This window comes from Chiroxiphia lanceolata, chromosome 7 (genome assembly GCF_009829145.1).
Source record: "Chiroxiphia lanceolata isolate bChiLan1 chromosome 7, bChiLan1.pri, whole genome shotgun sequence".
NCBI lineage: Eukaryota > Metazoa > Chordata > Aves > Passeriformes > Pipridae > Chiroxiphia > Chiroxiphia lanceolata.
Genome location: NC_045643.1, coordinates 15,567,310 through 15,584,411, shown reverse-complemented (window position 1 = coordinate 15,584,411; position 17,102 = coordinate 15,567,310). Strand labels below are relative to the sequence as shown.

The 17,102-nt window shown below is 39.7% G+C and overlaps 1 protein-coding gene across 1 annotated transcript in view; it reads right to left on the bottom strand.

The window, feature by feature from the left end:
- Positions 1-3,736, bottom strand: part of ZNF385B (zinc finger protein 385B) — a 164,075-nt gene extending 160,339 nt beyond the window's left edge. Inside the window, exon 1 of the mRNA XM_032693728.1 lies at positions 3,438-3,736. The gene's annotated coding sequence lies outside the window, so the exon portion shown is untranslated. The remainder of the gene's footprint in view (positions 1-3,437) is intronic.
- Between the last annotated feature and the right edge of the window lie 13,366 nt (positions 3,737-17,102).

Sequence of the window (17,102 nt, the reverse complement as noted above, 5' to 3'; positions counted from 1 at the left end):
CTAACAGCCTAACTTGCTCATATTCAAATAATCCTCAATAGTGTAAACTGCACAGTTCTAACATGCCTAGATGTGTATTTGCACCATCTGTCATTAAAAGATCTGTCTGGCAGTTCAGCAGGAGCAAATTGTTAAGGTACCAGTATTGATAAGCAAAGGACTGGGACTGCACTGATATAGTTAGATTGGTTTACAAGGCTTCTATTTTTACAAGCCTTGGAAGCTCAGATTGTCTAATGAATTTTTAACATGTCAATTAATATGTTTATAGAAAGCAATGTCAACTTTAGCAAATACATAAGAAAAATCACAGTTGCACGCAAAATGTACAGCATGTTAAGACTAAGCTTCACATTTGAGAAATTCAAAACAATTATTGCAAATGACCTGAGAAAAACAATCACTTAGAAAGGAAATAACAAAAATGTGAAAGTTCATGGGCATGATCCATCACTCTTCAAAATATTAGCTCAACTTCATGAAATGTGATGAAATACAGGACATCAAAAAAAAAAGGCTTTATTCATGGCAGAGTAAGACCCTCACCTCCTATCACTAAAAGACACATTATACCAAACCAAATTACCAAATATTTTCTTATTTTTACCAACACAATATTGATGCCATAAATTAAGCAATGCTTACTTAATAATATGCGATTCTAATGAATGTTACTGTATTAGAATACTAGCTACTGTTTTGCAGCACTTTCTCCAACAACACAGAATGATGTCAAATGATTGCATGGTGCAGATACGATTTTTGTCATAATTACCCTGCTCACTCTGTGCATTACATAAAATCAGAAAACATACTAATTTTGTGAAAAAAAAAATTAAAAAATCCTTAGGACACAAATTTTCAAAATGTCTTAAATGTTTTGTCATAAAAACACTGGCCTTTGTTAAATAATGAAAACCATAAAGTTCCTATTGTAAGATTACGCATGCTTTGTGAAACTGCAGTAAAAAAGAGAAATTTTACATTTGAAAAGAACCTGTACATTTTGCACTTGTGGGCAAAATGACAATAGAGAATAGCCTTTCAACCAACATTTGAGCTGCATCTGTAGTTAGGCAAGCAGAGCATGTGGTGAAAATCTAGGAACCTATGCAGCTAGAGGGTTATTACAGTCACACAGGAGAGTGAAGTTCCTGTAATTCCTTCAACTCTCTGTGCATTCATCAGCCTGAGGATAAAAGATGTAAGTGCATTCTACAGATTTGGGTAAATTTCCCCTTTGTTAGCTGGAATATTATGGCATTTAACATCTGCCTCTACATTCCCTGCATCAGAGGTGATTCAGGATGTAACATACACTTGGATGTTAATGGGTGACATATATTAAGTACCACAATTTTCGAACGTAAGGCAAAAGTTACAGAAACAAAATATTTACCTGATATAAGTTGTCATTCAAGGAATTTCAAAGGGTTTAAAGCATAACACAAAGTGATAGCAGAATTTCAGAAAGCAAGCTATTCAGACTGCAAAGTCATCTTTTCTTCCCATTAACTACAGATGACCTAAGCTTTGCAGTGTTTTTCAGTACACTAGAGAGAACCTTGTACTCCAGTTCCATACTCAGTTACATCCCAACACAGCCTGATGAATGTTTCAAGATTGGAGACTACCACAGCTGTACCATATGCTTATTTTGAAAGCAATGTGGATGCCCCATTTCATAAATTCTCAAACTCTTAAGAGCAAATATTCTCAAACCACAATCCCTTGTGGTAACCTGAAGAGAAAAAACTGCAACAACTGTAAAGCATCTGTTATGTTTTATGCAGTAATCCTCATTGCTCTTCAAAATCTTAGGACTTCCAGAGCTAATTAACTAACAAGCCTACACTCCCCCAAAAGATTATCTTCCACAAGCCTTTTTCCTGCTTTTATACCGCCTTATCCCTGAGCAACTGTACTCAAGTAGGAAGATACGGTCCCAATTAAAACTTAGCTGAGAAATCCAAACGATTAAAAACAAAACAAAACAAAACATGCAGACAGTGAAAAACAGTTGGTTAAGAGAAATTGGTGCTGATGTATGGTGATCTATTGTGAGAATGTGTGCAGTGCAGAGGGAGCACAAAGGGATGGACAGCTCCCGCTAGTGCAGGAAGAGGCAAAAACAACACAGTATCTTGACACCTGCTAGTTTTTGTTAATACTGCTAAATTTAACCAAGCATCCATTACATAATTAATTGGGGGAAAAAATTATACAAGGACCTGGTAACTTAGTGAAAATATCATGTCAGAGGATTGTTTCCTTTCTAATTTCTTACTTCCTTATGGATTATTAAACCAAAGAATTGAAAGAAACATTAGTAATGTGACCAATTTCACAACACCCAGCTTATTTCTGCTTTCAGGGTTCCCACGAGCCTGTCAATTCCCATTCACTGCAAAAGGTGTGAGGTACAGAAAACCCATCTGGCAAGACTGAACACCAGAAAAAAGTTTGCAACTATGCAGGAACACCTTAGAAACAAAGCAGAAGAAAAACCTCATCCCTCCAAGCCGTCTACTGATCTGGTCAGTTGAAAGGAGTAGCAAAATTACTTCTTTGTGAAAGGAGAAGCGGCAAAACCCATTCAAACTAATCTAGTGTCAGCTCTGGACTACGCAAAGAGACGCCTTTTTCCCCTTTTCAGAACTGCAGTAACAGGGCAGGGGGTGGCTGCATCCACGGCCGAGCACAATGCTGCCGTGAGAGGCAGAAGCTTCAAAAAGCACGTTCTCCCTCCATCCACCAGCCTGAGCATCTCACCGGTATCCTGCCATTGCCTCTTGTTCTGGACCTGCAGCAGCAGTGCTTTGTCTACATCTACTTGCAATCACACAGATGTCTCCCCGGTGACTTCAGGTTTTTACACTCCTGTTTCACATTACATTTAATTCAGATAAAACAACATACAGGTTCTTGACAGCAACAGAGGACTTGTTTTGCACCTCATTTTTATACTTTGCCAAAGACATCACTAAAACAGCAGCAGAGAGTATGGGAAATAAAATTATCACCTCCCTCCTCCTATAAGTAGTAGTTAGCTGCAGTTAAATGTTTGTTTTGAAGATTTATTTAAACTTCTGAGTGCTCACAGTGCCACGCTTCTCTAACTTTTCCATTTACAGACTTTTCGACTCAACAATAAAGACCTAGTGGCAAGCCCACAAGATTTAAAACCCATGAAGAGAGTTCCAAAGTTTATTCAGGAGTCAAAAATAAGAAAAAATAAACACAAGCCTTCAGAAAGGCATGAATATTCTGACAATTCCCCTGAAACAAGGAAATTTCGTGCCTATAGCCACAGAAAACACAATCTTGGACCTACCCCTCCTTCACGTTTTGAAACAATGTCACCAAGACGCAAACTTTAACATTTTAAGCACGTCATCACCGTCAACGGGCTTGTGATGCCAAGCACTTACACTCACCATGGGTAATTAGCTCACCAAGGATAACTCCTCCATGTAGATTAATTCCTCCTTTGCTGAAGAAATTTAACTTTGCCGAAGTCCCACGGATTTGTAACACAAGAAAGCCGAGCTATGTTCATGCAACTATTTTTCTTAGAAGTCCCTCGGTATGCCAGGAAAGCAGCGCTCCGTCCAGCCCCGGAGCCCGGGAGGAGCAGCCCCGCACCTTTCCCACGTAGCACAAATCGTTACGCAAATGCCCCGCGCTGCCGAAGCCCCTGACCTATTTAGAGACGCGCTTTATCCCTTCTGGAAACAGACGAGGCTGCGGAGACGCCGACAAACCCCACCCACCCATCCCGCCCACCCATCCCACCCGGGCGGGCGGGCACGGCGGGGACCCCGCTACCTGCGGCTCCGACGCGGCAAAGTTCGCCCGGCGGCGGGCGCGGAGCGGGCGGGCTGGACCGGGGGCTCCGGCTCTGGCCGCCCGGGCATCGCCGGCGCCGTGACATTGAGCAAGGTCCCCGCCGGCACCTGCCGAGCCGCGGGGCGCCGCCCGCCCCTTACCTCGGCTGCCGCCCGGACGGGAGGAAAGAGGGACGCAGCGCGGCACCGGCTGCCGGGCGACGCAGCCCCGCTCCGGCCGGACCGAGGTGGCCGCGTCTCAGCTCCGCCACCGCCGTCCCGGCCCCTCTCTCCGTCCGTCCGTCCGTCCGTCCGTCCGTCCTTGCCCGCGCCCCCGCCCCGCCCGGCACAGGTGGGGCGCGCGCGGGCCGGGGTCGCCCGCGCGGGCGGAGCCTGCGCTCTCGCGCCGGGGGCGGGGCGGGGCCGGCGAGCCCCGTGTGGGTGTCCCCGGCTGAGGGGACCCGCCCGGGGAACGGGGGCGAGAGCGGCTGCGGGAAGGAGCCTCTGCCAGCGGAGCGTGTTTGTTTTCCCTGGGCAAACCCGAGCTCGCTTACCTCAGTGTTTCCCGATCCCTCTGGGACTACCCGTGCCAAAAGCCGCGTCCCAGAGGCAACAGCTGTCAAAAAAACAACCAGCTGGAAAACCACCGCGTCTCCCGTTTTCCTTGCCCCCCTTCAGTTTCTGGTCGTCAGGGGTTTCCCTGAGTTTCCTAAATTTAAACAAACCCGGCCCTTTTGCTTTGCCAGCCCACCTGTGAGGGCTTCAAAACAATAACCACTGCTCGTCAGTTCTGCTTTGTCAGCTGTAATAAAGTGTATCCCAAATATAAACATTACTCTAGAAGACAGCAGGTTTTAAGAGAAAAAAATATTTTTTTTCAAAAAGATTTTGAATGTACTTAAGAGAAAAATAGTAATATAAATGGCAGAAACATTAAAATCAATGCAAACTTAAGTATAAGCATTTTTATAGCATCAGTCAAATGTTTCTCCTGTAGAATGTGATGCAAACAGGGGCAATCCTACAGTACTTAATTTGTTATTCCCCTGCAGAAAGGAAAACAAGAACATTTAACACTGGAGAAAAACTTCTTGCTTTACTTTAATTTCAACTTTTGGAGAAGAGCAGTGCTACTTAATACTGTTAAGAATTGCATCATACCTTGTTTACAGTTTTATGTTCAGTAAGTTCTTTTAGAATTCGAGACAGGAAATTTTGAGAGTTTGAATTAATCATCCCATAAAAACATGAATATAGCCCGTCTTCTGATGCTTCACCTACCACAAACTTCATGCTCAGAAGAAATATGAACTCTAAGGTATCACTAGGTTTTGTTGAAAGATTTGCTGGTCTCCTACAGAGAGAAAAAGAAGCTGAAAACAGGACACGTTTCTTTTTCCCCCAAATCCTGAATTTTTCTGAACTTGTAGCAGCAGAATAGATGACATGGTAGGAAAAATCCACGACTGAAACTGGGAACATTGGACCAATGGTAGAGGATTTTGAATGTACACAACTCCTTCAGTAATTCACCAAAAAACAAAGGAAAAAATTACCCAGGCTGACAAGATTTGGGACCAATCAGACATCATCAAACTGATTATCTTGAAAAGGGACATCTATGTGTGATTGCGCATTAGCAATATCCAATATTTTCATATTTGATTATCTTTTGTCTATCTTTTAGCACTTTTCAAGACAAACTTGCAGTAAACTAGAACAATGGTATCCAAAATACATTCAGAAATCTCAAAATATCTCTGAGGACTGGAAAAAATAATCAGCTATTTTTCTGTCCATATCCAGCTGTTAAAGTCCTATTGTTAAGAACTAAGAATGTTATATTCAGGCAATATTACTTTCCTATGTAAGCAGCTGTTGTAGTTGCCATAGAGATGTTACTCAATCTCAAATTGAAAGGTGGTCTACAAATGACCATGCACCATATTTGCCATTAAGATGAAAATGTTTAAGAACCCCTGTGAATACTATAACATTCTTCAGAACAAATACACATTCTGTTCTGAGTAGGCTCATTAATTACTTTTTACCCCCCAAAAAAGAAAAAAAATTCAGTGAATGCTACCCATCAGCTTCCAACAGAGACACGTAATGGCAGCTAGATAATCGTATATGGTTTCAAACACTTAATGTCAAAGTACGTCTTGGATCTGCCTTTGAAAAACCTGTTCTCATCAGAAACAATAGCATTTAACCCATGCATTTTATGATGCATTGCAGTTAAGTCTTCCACTGTGCAACTCAACATGCTTGACTCCAGCTCCCTATCAAATCCTGTGGTCTAGAAAATGGTATAGGGGCAAAAGGTGGAAAATTTTAAATGCTTTGTGATCTGTATTATCAAAGTATCATATTTCATCTCTACCAAGTCCTGAAAGCACACTAGCAGTTATGAAATTAAAGAATTGTTGTAGAATATCAAAACAACTGTAAAAGTGGTGTGACCAACAGAAAGACCTTATAAGGAAGTAACAGATCTGTAAATTCAGAGGAACCTCATGGAAAGCAGAGGCTGCTAGTTGCTGCATTTCCACTGAAAATCTGCATAAACCAACACATAAAAGCAGACAGAGGTGGGATCCTACCCTGAGTAAAGTAAGAATATGTAGAGTAGGAAGAAGACATGCTGAGTGTGAATTAGAATTTCATTTTATCATTTCAGTTTTTTCAGACCTTTAAATTTGGCTCTACCTAAACAAACTTAGATGGCTTTAGTTTTCTAAAACATCTGTCACTGAACATAGGTTCAGTGTGACATGAGTTTGTCACTGAAAGAAATAGATCCATGCAGAATAGTGCATGCAAACAATCCTCTTAGTGATGCCTGCAACCCAAAATCAGTTTGGGATGTCCCAAGAGCTGAGAAGTTTTTTCTACCAAAGAGAACCATAATATTACAGCTGGGTGACATTTTGTATCACATTATGAGGAGAGGTCACCACTGGGAGGCCTCAAGAAACCCTCACAGACATGATTCATCCTGCAAGAAACACAGTGCAAGAAATCTAACTCTTTCTTTGTCCCTAGAAAACAAGGAAACTGCTGAGTTCTCCACAATAAGCTATTTTTCTAATACATATGGAAGATCTGCCACTTATTTTGAGAAAGTCTTCCTTTATTTGACTGTTGTACTGTTTTGAGAATTAAGGCTCAATAATGTTTTATTATCATCCATTTCAAAAATAAGCTGTCTCTAAGTACCACAGGGCATTTGAGGTATGACTATAGGCTTTTTGTTTGTTTGTTTGTAGTCTATACAAAATATGAAATTAGTGTCCTAATGCTCCAAATGTTGGTTTTTCTTTTTGGTGATCCCATATGGCCAATAATGCAAGGAATAACAACAAGAATAAATAGTTTCACGGCATGTTACACAGGTGTCCCTCTGTGGAAATAAACCTAGGTGTTTCCAGTACTCCTTTCATCTGGCTTCTCCAGTAGCACTTATTAAATCTTAGCCTTGTTGAGAAGTGTTTTGGTAAAAGACATTTCAGAAATTGGGAGACCAGATGTAGACACAGAAATTGCAGGTAGAGTAACTTCAATATTTCCCCTCCATTAAGTACCAATATTTCCTATAACAGGAGATGATTCTAAGTGATTACCTCATCATGTCTTCTTTCCCAGGGTAGTTGGCCCAGATTCTCTAAACTCCTATTTGCTTGATTTTAACTGAATAGGGGCAGCCTTCTGTGTTTGCTTTGCACTCTACGCATTCTAAGACAGTAACAGCCTTGTCACCATGAGATGAGAAAAAACTTGAAAGGTGGTTTGGTTTGGTTTTTTTCCCTGAAAATATCCACTCATTTCCATATCTTCAAAATTAAGGCCTGATAGAGTTTTAATAAAACACAACTTAAAATTAACCGGTTACTTACATGCATGAAAAAATGGGGGAAAGAAAGTCCCTCTGATGACCGAAGTATGATCTTCCATGCCTGAATCCATGTCCCTGTCCCTAATCAAACTGAGATTTTGATATTTTCTCCCAGCATTGCTTCCAAAGACTTTGTAAGAGTTTTTCCCACTGGTATGCAGTTCCTTGTTTGTCACCTGTTCAATGTTGGGGGTTTTTTTTACAATAAAGGAGTTCTTTAGAGTTGTTTCTGGATCAAGTAATATTTTCTAAGACTTTTGTAACTTCATTGATTTTCTTACTCAGTTTAAAATTCACAGCTGTATGCATGTCTTGAGTTGCGGTTCCTCTAAGGGAATCTGACATTTTTTAACCAGATATCTCATATGCCTGTACATTTTCTAGCTTCCCTGTTACTGCCTCTGGGGAAACAATCCCAGATTAAGCAGATCTCCATCTGCTTCCCATGTAGAAACAGACAAAGGAACTACTTAGCCACCTTGCTACTTGCTAACCAATCTATCTTTATTTTTTAAGTAGCGCAATGATTGATTTTTTGTTCTTTTTTTTTCTTACCCTGCATCTATATTTGATGGAGTTCTTGTTACTTCAGATGCTTTTTGCAATTTGCTATTAACTCTTTACTGCTCTCTATTTTTTTCCATAAATTTCCGGTTTCCTGGAGTTTTTACAGTGTGTCTAAGTGTCCCACTTGTCTTATTAATGGCTCAAAGTCACCCCTTTTTTAAAGTTGTGTCTACTAGCTATAGCTAGAATGCTTGGTATCAGATGGGGAGGGTGCCTGCACATTATCTGCCTTATTTCAAATTATTTTATAAGTTCTTTTTATGAATATACTTTATGAGCTATCTGCCAACCATTCAATCTTACGTAACTATGCTATTTGTACTGTGTGACGGGTCCATGATAGCATTTCCATTTTCTGATTGCATGTTGAGGAAAATTACATGGATTTAAACTTTAGGCTGTTTGGCACAAGGAAGTCTCTTTATTATCTGTCTACATCATGCTCAAAAGACCACATATCTAAGTCATGATTAGAGTTGTATGTGCACCTTCAATATAAATAACAAATAGATTAATCAGATACACATATGAATGCTTCTTCCCAAATTTGCTGTTATTTCTATAGTCACAGTTATTTTCAAAAATATTTGTGAACATGTTTGTTTTATACTAAGTAAAAAAAAAGTTAAAAGTTGCAGTCAGCAATAAATATTTTGGGTTTGTGAAATTATTGTTGCCTGTATTTCATTACTTTCTCAGCTATGTTAAATGTTTTTATTTTTTTCAGGATGTTCTTGCTTCTGAGAAACTGAAGCAGAAAAAGTGATCTAAAGAAAAACATATGACATCTTTCCAAGAGCTTGAAAACTGCTAAACCCTTCCTTTCAGTCACAATCTGTTCTAAGAATGAGAGCCCACTGGTACATATTAAGACTGCTCATTTTTATCCTGTCCCCTGAGAATATCAGCTTCACAGATAACATGGAGGACTATTTACTGTGGATACTGGAAACACTAGAGATTTTGTAATTTAGAAGATAAATAATTCAAAAACAGACAGGGAAAATCTTTGCAAAAGAGTGTAAGATTTTTTAAATTCTATTTCAGTCCAAGGAATAAGATAATTCCTAGATAGGAAAGAACAATCAGGTAGAGAAAGCATGTTAGTAAAATAGAACCTAAGAAGTTGAAAACTGGCAGAGAACATCTGAAAACCTCCTGGTAAAGTACCCAGGTAGGCTAGCCAGATGGCATGCTATTTGTTTTCACTACTTCATTTAACATAGAAACAAACTGTTCTTCAGCTGAAAACCAAAACCAATTAGAGTATTTCCTTCCCTCAGTGTTCCTAAACCAGAGTCCATTAAAAATCACCAGGGTTTTCCAGGTAAGAACTATGCAGTATTTTTTCTGCAGTACAGGTGAAAAGTCAATCACCTCCTGAGTTCTCATCTGTTTTTTAAAATAATGCTACCTGCACAGCATAAGAGATGAAGAACTGTGAAAAGGGTAGTATAAGGCATTTGAACTAATGAATTTCTTATGTGGTGTCACTGAGTAAAAAGGATGATGTATCATATAAGCTTATATAAGGAAAATTTTTCTATTAATATAAAAGTAGTGCAACTAACTATGATTCCATGAAAATCTGATTTGAAAAGATCATTCTTTGTCTAAGGATGGTCTCTTCTCCAAGGGATTTATCACTTCAAGGAGAGGCAAGAAGTCAAGCATATGCAGCATAATTTTGCCACTTTTCCCCAATAGGAAACTATGAAATACAAAATCCAATATAAGTGCTAGTGGTTTAGAGCATATGGGAAACTAGTAATCTTCTGTCTTGGGTTGTTCATTGAAAAAGGTACCAAGGATAAGCATAATCTTTTATTTTTTACATAGCCAGAGTTTACCTTGTAAAATTTAGTGTGGAGTAAAGCAAGAAGGATGTAGGTGGAAGACAGGCTTTTCTTTACAAGAGCCTCAGGGCCTTCTCTGGAAAATGAGAATAAAAGAAAGTATTACAAAAATGCATTGTGTCCTTGATTGCAAGTACTTGAATGAATGCTGTTCAGTGTGAAATCTCAATGCATCATCCAGAATCATAAAATAAATAATAGTCCTTCTAATTAATCCCCAAGGGGAGTTACTCTAGTGACAGCAAGAATAGGAATTGATTCCAGCTGCAGCTCTCCCTTAAACAAGTGCAGATTTGGCAACACAGGTGACGCTACTTAGCTACTTCACTGAGCTGGTACAGCATGCCATAAAACTCTATGTATGGAAGCAGACACATCCATTAGATGCTTTATGCTGGTATTGCAGCATATTCCAGTATAGGAAGGCAGTACAAGAGCATTTCTATACCAGGATATATGTGTACACATCAGCTTTACTGGTACAAAGATCCAAACTAGCATTACCTGTGTTATTGCACACGGTGTACCATATTATCCTTTCTGAAAATTTACAAGTAATTGGCTACTGGCTGGTTGGTTTGGCTTTTTCCCCCCACCAGCAAACAGACAGCATATCAAGACTTCTCTCCCATGTAGAACTTTTTCATATTAAAGCTTCTTTTTTTCCCCCTTTTCATTTTTTATCAAAAGATAGCTCTTGCAGAAAAATACAGGACAAAATGCAAACCAACTTAAATAGTTACATCCATACAAAATCCGAATGGAGACCAGTTCTAAGAATATTTAAAGGACAAGCTGCAGCTGTGCTTGTTTAATTTCAGCAGAAATGTGAGAAATTGCATCAATAGGGTGGATGCCTCTTGACACACTGAATGAGTCATATGAATCAGTCTACAGGGCACAGTAATTGGACACCTCCAAGAGCAGCCTTGTGCCATAGGAACAGTACAGAAAGAGAAACAAAATATGAACAAGAACAAGAATTACATTATTCTGATTTCTTACTTTCATGGGGGTTTTATACTGCATTCATTTAAGTGGCAGAAAGTTAATTCTGCTTAACTAGTAGGAGGGATTGATGTATTATGTGGGCATACCATTTTTAAAATACACAGGGATTTCATGCATAGTGTTGAGACCGAGTTGTTCTATTGGTTAAAGAGTGATATTGTGATTACTGAATTTTAGTTGGCCGATAACACAGTAAAGTAACTTTGGGAAACTTAAGACGTCTTACTCATTTTAAAGATTAATTTTAATATGCAGCTTTGTAATTACATTATATACTTTAAAGACCTAACACAATGTATAATTAAATCGCTGCTTATTAAACATACAACCCCACAGTCTTACAAAATTACAGCCCTAGAATTACCATATTTTCCACTAAGGTCCACAACAAATTTTAAACATTTATTCTACGGATGGATCCTGTAGTAGGAGATTAATGGAAATTATATCAACACTTCAATTCTATACCTGATTTTCTTGGGGTTTATAACTCAACTGAAAAAATAGTTCTTTTTTTTTTCAACACATTTTCATTCATTCGTTTACTCGCTCATTCTGTAGAAAAAAGACAGCAATAGATGCAGCTTAATTATATACTAAACAGACCAAAACCTGCTTCCATATGATTACACAGTTCCAGAAAAAGAACAGTCACTAAAATAGTATCCACCAAACCAAACTGCATCTGGTGTAACCACAGAAAAGCAAATCAAGCCTCATGTGCAATGTAAAATGTGCACTACTGTGGAGGTTTAGCATGGCCAGAAAAAGCGTAGCTTCAGCACTGTCAAAAGAGAAAGCAGAATGGGAAGCTCTCAAATCTCAGAAGAGAATTGCTTAGGCTACAGTTGAAAAAAAAGGCTGTACTTAGTCCTGTACTGGTGGGTTTCTTACCGTGCCAAGCCCCTCACAGAGCAACAGCTTCTTCAGAGCAGAGGGAAGGTGGTCTCTGTGAGACCCTTCCCATAACTTAGCCAGACATGGGGCTGAGCCAGGATCTCTGCAGGGCAGACAGGCTGGAGGCACTCTTTATAAGCTGTGCCAGGCACTGTGCTTCCTCAGCACTAGTGAAAAATATATCAGGATATTTCTACTTCATGAAGCCTCTGTTTGCTGTAGAACAAGTTTCTCCTCCTGGGTGTTGTGAGTACCAGCAACAGGCTGTAAGGAAGTACAACAGCAGTCCCAGGGATAACAATAAGGTAGAGGGATCTCTGTGGGCCTTTTAAGGTCTAGTGTAGGTTTTGGAGGATATGCACATTTTGGTACCAGATTTACTGCCTGTGCCAGAAAGGGGAAGGAAATTCCCCCTGAGCTCCTACCGTGTCCATTTGATAGAAGCTCCAAGGGGAACACTAATGAGTATTCTGCACTCTGCATAGATAATAGAATGCTTCAGTGTGCAGATGCACATTTATCTATGAAACAACAAATGCAGTTTATATATTAGGAAGCTTTTATCAAAGTTGGGCCACTCCGTAATTATGCTGAGAAATGAATTGGATGCAATTTGAATGATTTAAGCTAAATGAGCTATTAACCTACAGGATCTTTCACCAAATGATTCACGTGCATTCAGTCTTTCCCTTTTCCTTCTCACTTCATTATAAAGGTGAAATGAATGACTAAGTTGATCAGGACATCAGCAGTCATGGCTGCAGCAGCATTCAGCAGAAATGAAAACAACCTCCCTTACAGTAAACTATTCACGTATATCAAAACAGTAGGATTTTTTTTTTTTTTTTACATTTGCACAGCATGGGCAAATAGAAAAGAATCAAGGCACTGGGTAGTTTCACTTTTTTGTAACAAGAAATCCCTATTGGAAAGAACCATAGAAACAAATTAATTAATTCTGGGATCAGACTGAGAGGAAGACTAAGTGATGCACTGCTCAGATCTACACCTACACAAAGTCCCTATCTCTCACAATTTTTAGCTCATTAAGGACAAATTTTCAGATTTTTTCCCACTAGGCACAGGAAATCACCTCTTTTGAAAATATGTGACAGTCTGGCAACTGCATGGCAGAGACAGGTTGTTGTGTCTCAGGAAAGGAAATGACATATGACATTACTGTCTCCACTGCCAACCATCAACCCACAAAACCGTACAATGTCCACCAATTCCCTTTGGAGCTTAAAATCTTCAGAACAGCAACTGCAGTGGGAAGATGCACTCCTCCTAGGAACCTGCATTCATTCTCTCTTTGTAGTACAACGAAGAACACTAAATGGGGAAACACAAACAAATTCTCAAGAACTCTCTGCATCTTTGTCACTTGCTGCTTACAGCTCTGCACAGAAAAGAGAGCAAGGAATATGTAGAACAAATTGGGAAGATGCAGCCAACCCTGGTTGTCCAGCTTTAAGCTCCTCTGGCATAGACTGAGTGCTTGAAAAGCATGTGTGTAACTCAAAGAGAGCCCATTGTATACATTGTTGTCTACAATAAGGGAGTTTATAGCCCAGGAGATGGTTTCCTGTGCCTGTATGAGCTTGTATCAGTCTCCCCGGGGGCTTCCACACTGCTCTCCCTCCCAGCAGTCTGCTTCCATCAGCTGCCAGTCCCCTCAGCCTGCCATCAGCTTCATCTGGCTGGAGGGTCCAGAGAAGGGCAGAGAGCAGGCAAAGGAGATGTGGTGGTGCTGTCCTCAGCCTTGCCCTTAAGCCTTTTTGCATGTGACATTCTCCCTGTGCTGCATGCCAGGCTGCTGCATCTCTGTGTCTGTGGTAACACGTGGCCTGACAGCGGATTAATAAATCCAGAGGGAGTAATGTTGTCTTCACACTTCCTCCTGCTCTTATCACCTGCTGTAGCAAGTCAGGGACACAGCAGCTCTGTACTGTCTACTTGTGATTGAACTAAGCAGTTCAAGGGATTAAGATAGTTTTCACTAAGTAAAATATTTCAGTTTGCTACCTTTTTTTGGTCCTTGGTATGAAACAAATTAAACTGTTCTTGAAGTAGTTTCACACAAAGCTGCTCAACCACCTGGACTCACAACAAGGGAGAGGATTTTTCACACCCAGTCTCTTTATCTTAATCATTTAAATATCTTTCCTTTTAAATACCTTTTTAAATGATTTTGAACTAAAGTCCTTGAATTACCCCCTTGAAAAGGTTTTCATCTTTTCTTCAACAATTTAATCTTTTAATTCAAGTAGTCAATTGTATATCAAAGGTCTTTAGGGAAAATATTGACCTAATTTTTAGTTAAATGATAGATATTCAGTAAAAAGTAAAAGTATTAACTTAAATGCAATTAGAATTATAGCAACCATGAGAAGATATAGGAGGGAACCTACTTGGAATAATCTGATTCTTCTGGACTTTCAAAAAGCCTTTAGTAAGCTTTTCTGCACAACAGACTATTAAGGAAATCAGCCAGTCGTGAGGTAAGAGATCAGTGATCTGAGACATGGTGCTAGAATATAAAGCTTACAAAGACATGGTTGATACTCTGTATGGCGATAGATTAACAGTGAAACAGTCCCAAACTCACATTCTAACATCATACAGTACAGCAAGCTATCGTTCAGCTTACTTGAAACAAAAGTGACAGGAAACTAAAGAACTTGAATTGGTTGAAAGCACAACACACTGACAGCTGAAAGTCTTTGTTGACAAGAACATGGTAATTGGCGTTAGGTGAAATCTTGTGAATTATTCATACAAGTTTTTTCTGCTGGTTGTGGAAGAAGGACCAGTGCATTGCTGTGGACAGCTCAGTCTCCCCGATCACCATTCAGTGGCTATCAAGAAGCAAACATACAGACTGTTCCAAAGCATATGGAAAAGCAAAAAAAACAAAACCAAAAACCTCAAACCACTATAAAAAAGCAGAAAATACCATGTCAGTTTGAAAATTAGTGGTATGTTCCAATCAACTGGGATGCTCTGTTTGATGGCCCCAGAGAACAGCAAAGAATCACAGAGACAGTGTGAGAGAGAAAGGAAAGGCAATAAATATGATTATAGGCTGTGAAGGCTTTTCTTCTGAAGTGAAGCTCTGAAGAAGTGTTTACAGAAGAGATGAATAGAAAAGCACTTAGCCCTGGACATGGGCAATAATGAATATTACATGGAAATAAAAATGAGCACTTCTTATTCTATTTTGTAACAGGAGAGACATTCAGTGAAAATGAAAACAACACATTTAAAACATATTACAGCCTTTTTTCTTTTAATGTTGTAGACAATTCCACAACAGTAGTCTGCAAGATTTGTGACATCTTCTTCTGAAACACTGACTGATAAGGAACTAAATATTTCACATATAATTCAGAACAATCAGGGAGACCAGAAAGCTTTAATAAGAAAATAAAAGGGGTCTCCTAGAGATATAAGATTTCCCCCTCCCCCTTTAAATTCTTTTCTGTTCATTGATCAAAGCGGTGGTCACAGTCTGGATCCATCAAGGCGGTGGTGGAAGCCCTGGGTGTTGAGGGAAGCCCCAAAACTCAGTTATATGCACTCAGGTTCTGGTGGGAATGTCTCTGGTACCTTCCCTGGGGGAGGGGAGTTTCGCACTGGATGGTGTAATACAGTGAGTTACGGGATACTTCGGGAGTCTTTGATACCTTTGCAGCTGTCTCTTAAATCAGCGCAGCTGAGTCTGTTATGACTCATTATGGCTCTTCAACAAGAGATGAAAACCTTCAGGCTAGGTGTGAGTGTTCCAGGGAGTTATCACAGCTGAGTCATCTGCGTAAGGAAAAAGAAACACTACCCCAACTCGCAGGATTTGCCTCTTTCCTTACCTTCTTTAAGACCCAGCTTGTAGACTGGGTCTTAAAGTGTTGGCTATGCACACCTTCAGCCCCTGGCCTGGGTGGCCACTCTGCACATTGTTAGCAAAGCACAGTGCTGGTTGAGCCATGAGCACCAATAGTCCAGTCTCTTACAGCACCTGGGCAGGTGGTTGAATGTTCGAGTCATTAACCACCAGCAGTTCAGTCTCTTTAAAGAAATAAAAACACCAAAAAGCCAAAAAGGCATATTTGGAGAAAAGAAAAGGTGGATACCAGAATTTTTGTGTAACCCAGGAAAAGGAGGGACTGGACTTACTAGGAACAAGGTATAACAGTAAGTTAAAGCCAACACTAGGGTTAAAGTGCAAATTAAAGCTGTCATTCAAAACGAGAATTTCAGAGATTGATGACAACTGCCATGCAACTAACCTTGAAACTCACTCTCCCACAACTAATACATGATATACAGATCATGAAAACAATAGGTCTTCATGCTATATTTTCTTTATAAACTACAGCGAAACTGCAATTAAGGAAATAAAGCCTTCCTATAAATACTGTGAAACAAAGAAAGGTTTTGATTATATATGCAACCAAAATGAGGCAGACCTTGAGTCTTGGGTAGAAATCCTGTGCACTAAATCCAGTCAGTGCTCCTTACCACACACTGGTAATCACAGGCACACCGACCACAGGATGCTCCACCCATCTTCCTGGCATTCCAAGGCAAAGCCTCATCTTGACATGCATACTGTTCTAGTGAAGCTTCAGCTTCAATTAGTGCTGGAAAGTAGAACTGCACGTGTATAAAACCTCAGAATGTGACACCAAAAGAAACACTAGCAATGCTGGTATTTGCAATCCCACCTTTTGAAGTGCTTGTCATGAGGTTGTATCAATAAAAAGGCATTTTTCCACTTCGGTGGCATTATATTAGCACCATATATTAGCACATAATCTCAGTTATTTTACCACACACTGTTTTTTCTCTCAGCCAGATTTCACATCATCAAGACTTCGAATATTTTGTACTGTTAACAATGTATAGAAGAAAAAATAATTTTTGGGAGCTATTCAGATAGCATATTAATAAAGGTCATTACAGAGTATAAATAGCTGAAATTTATTCCAATGAACTATATTAATTCACAAATACAACTAATCTTAAACTCTTGCTTAACAAGACAAT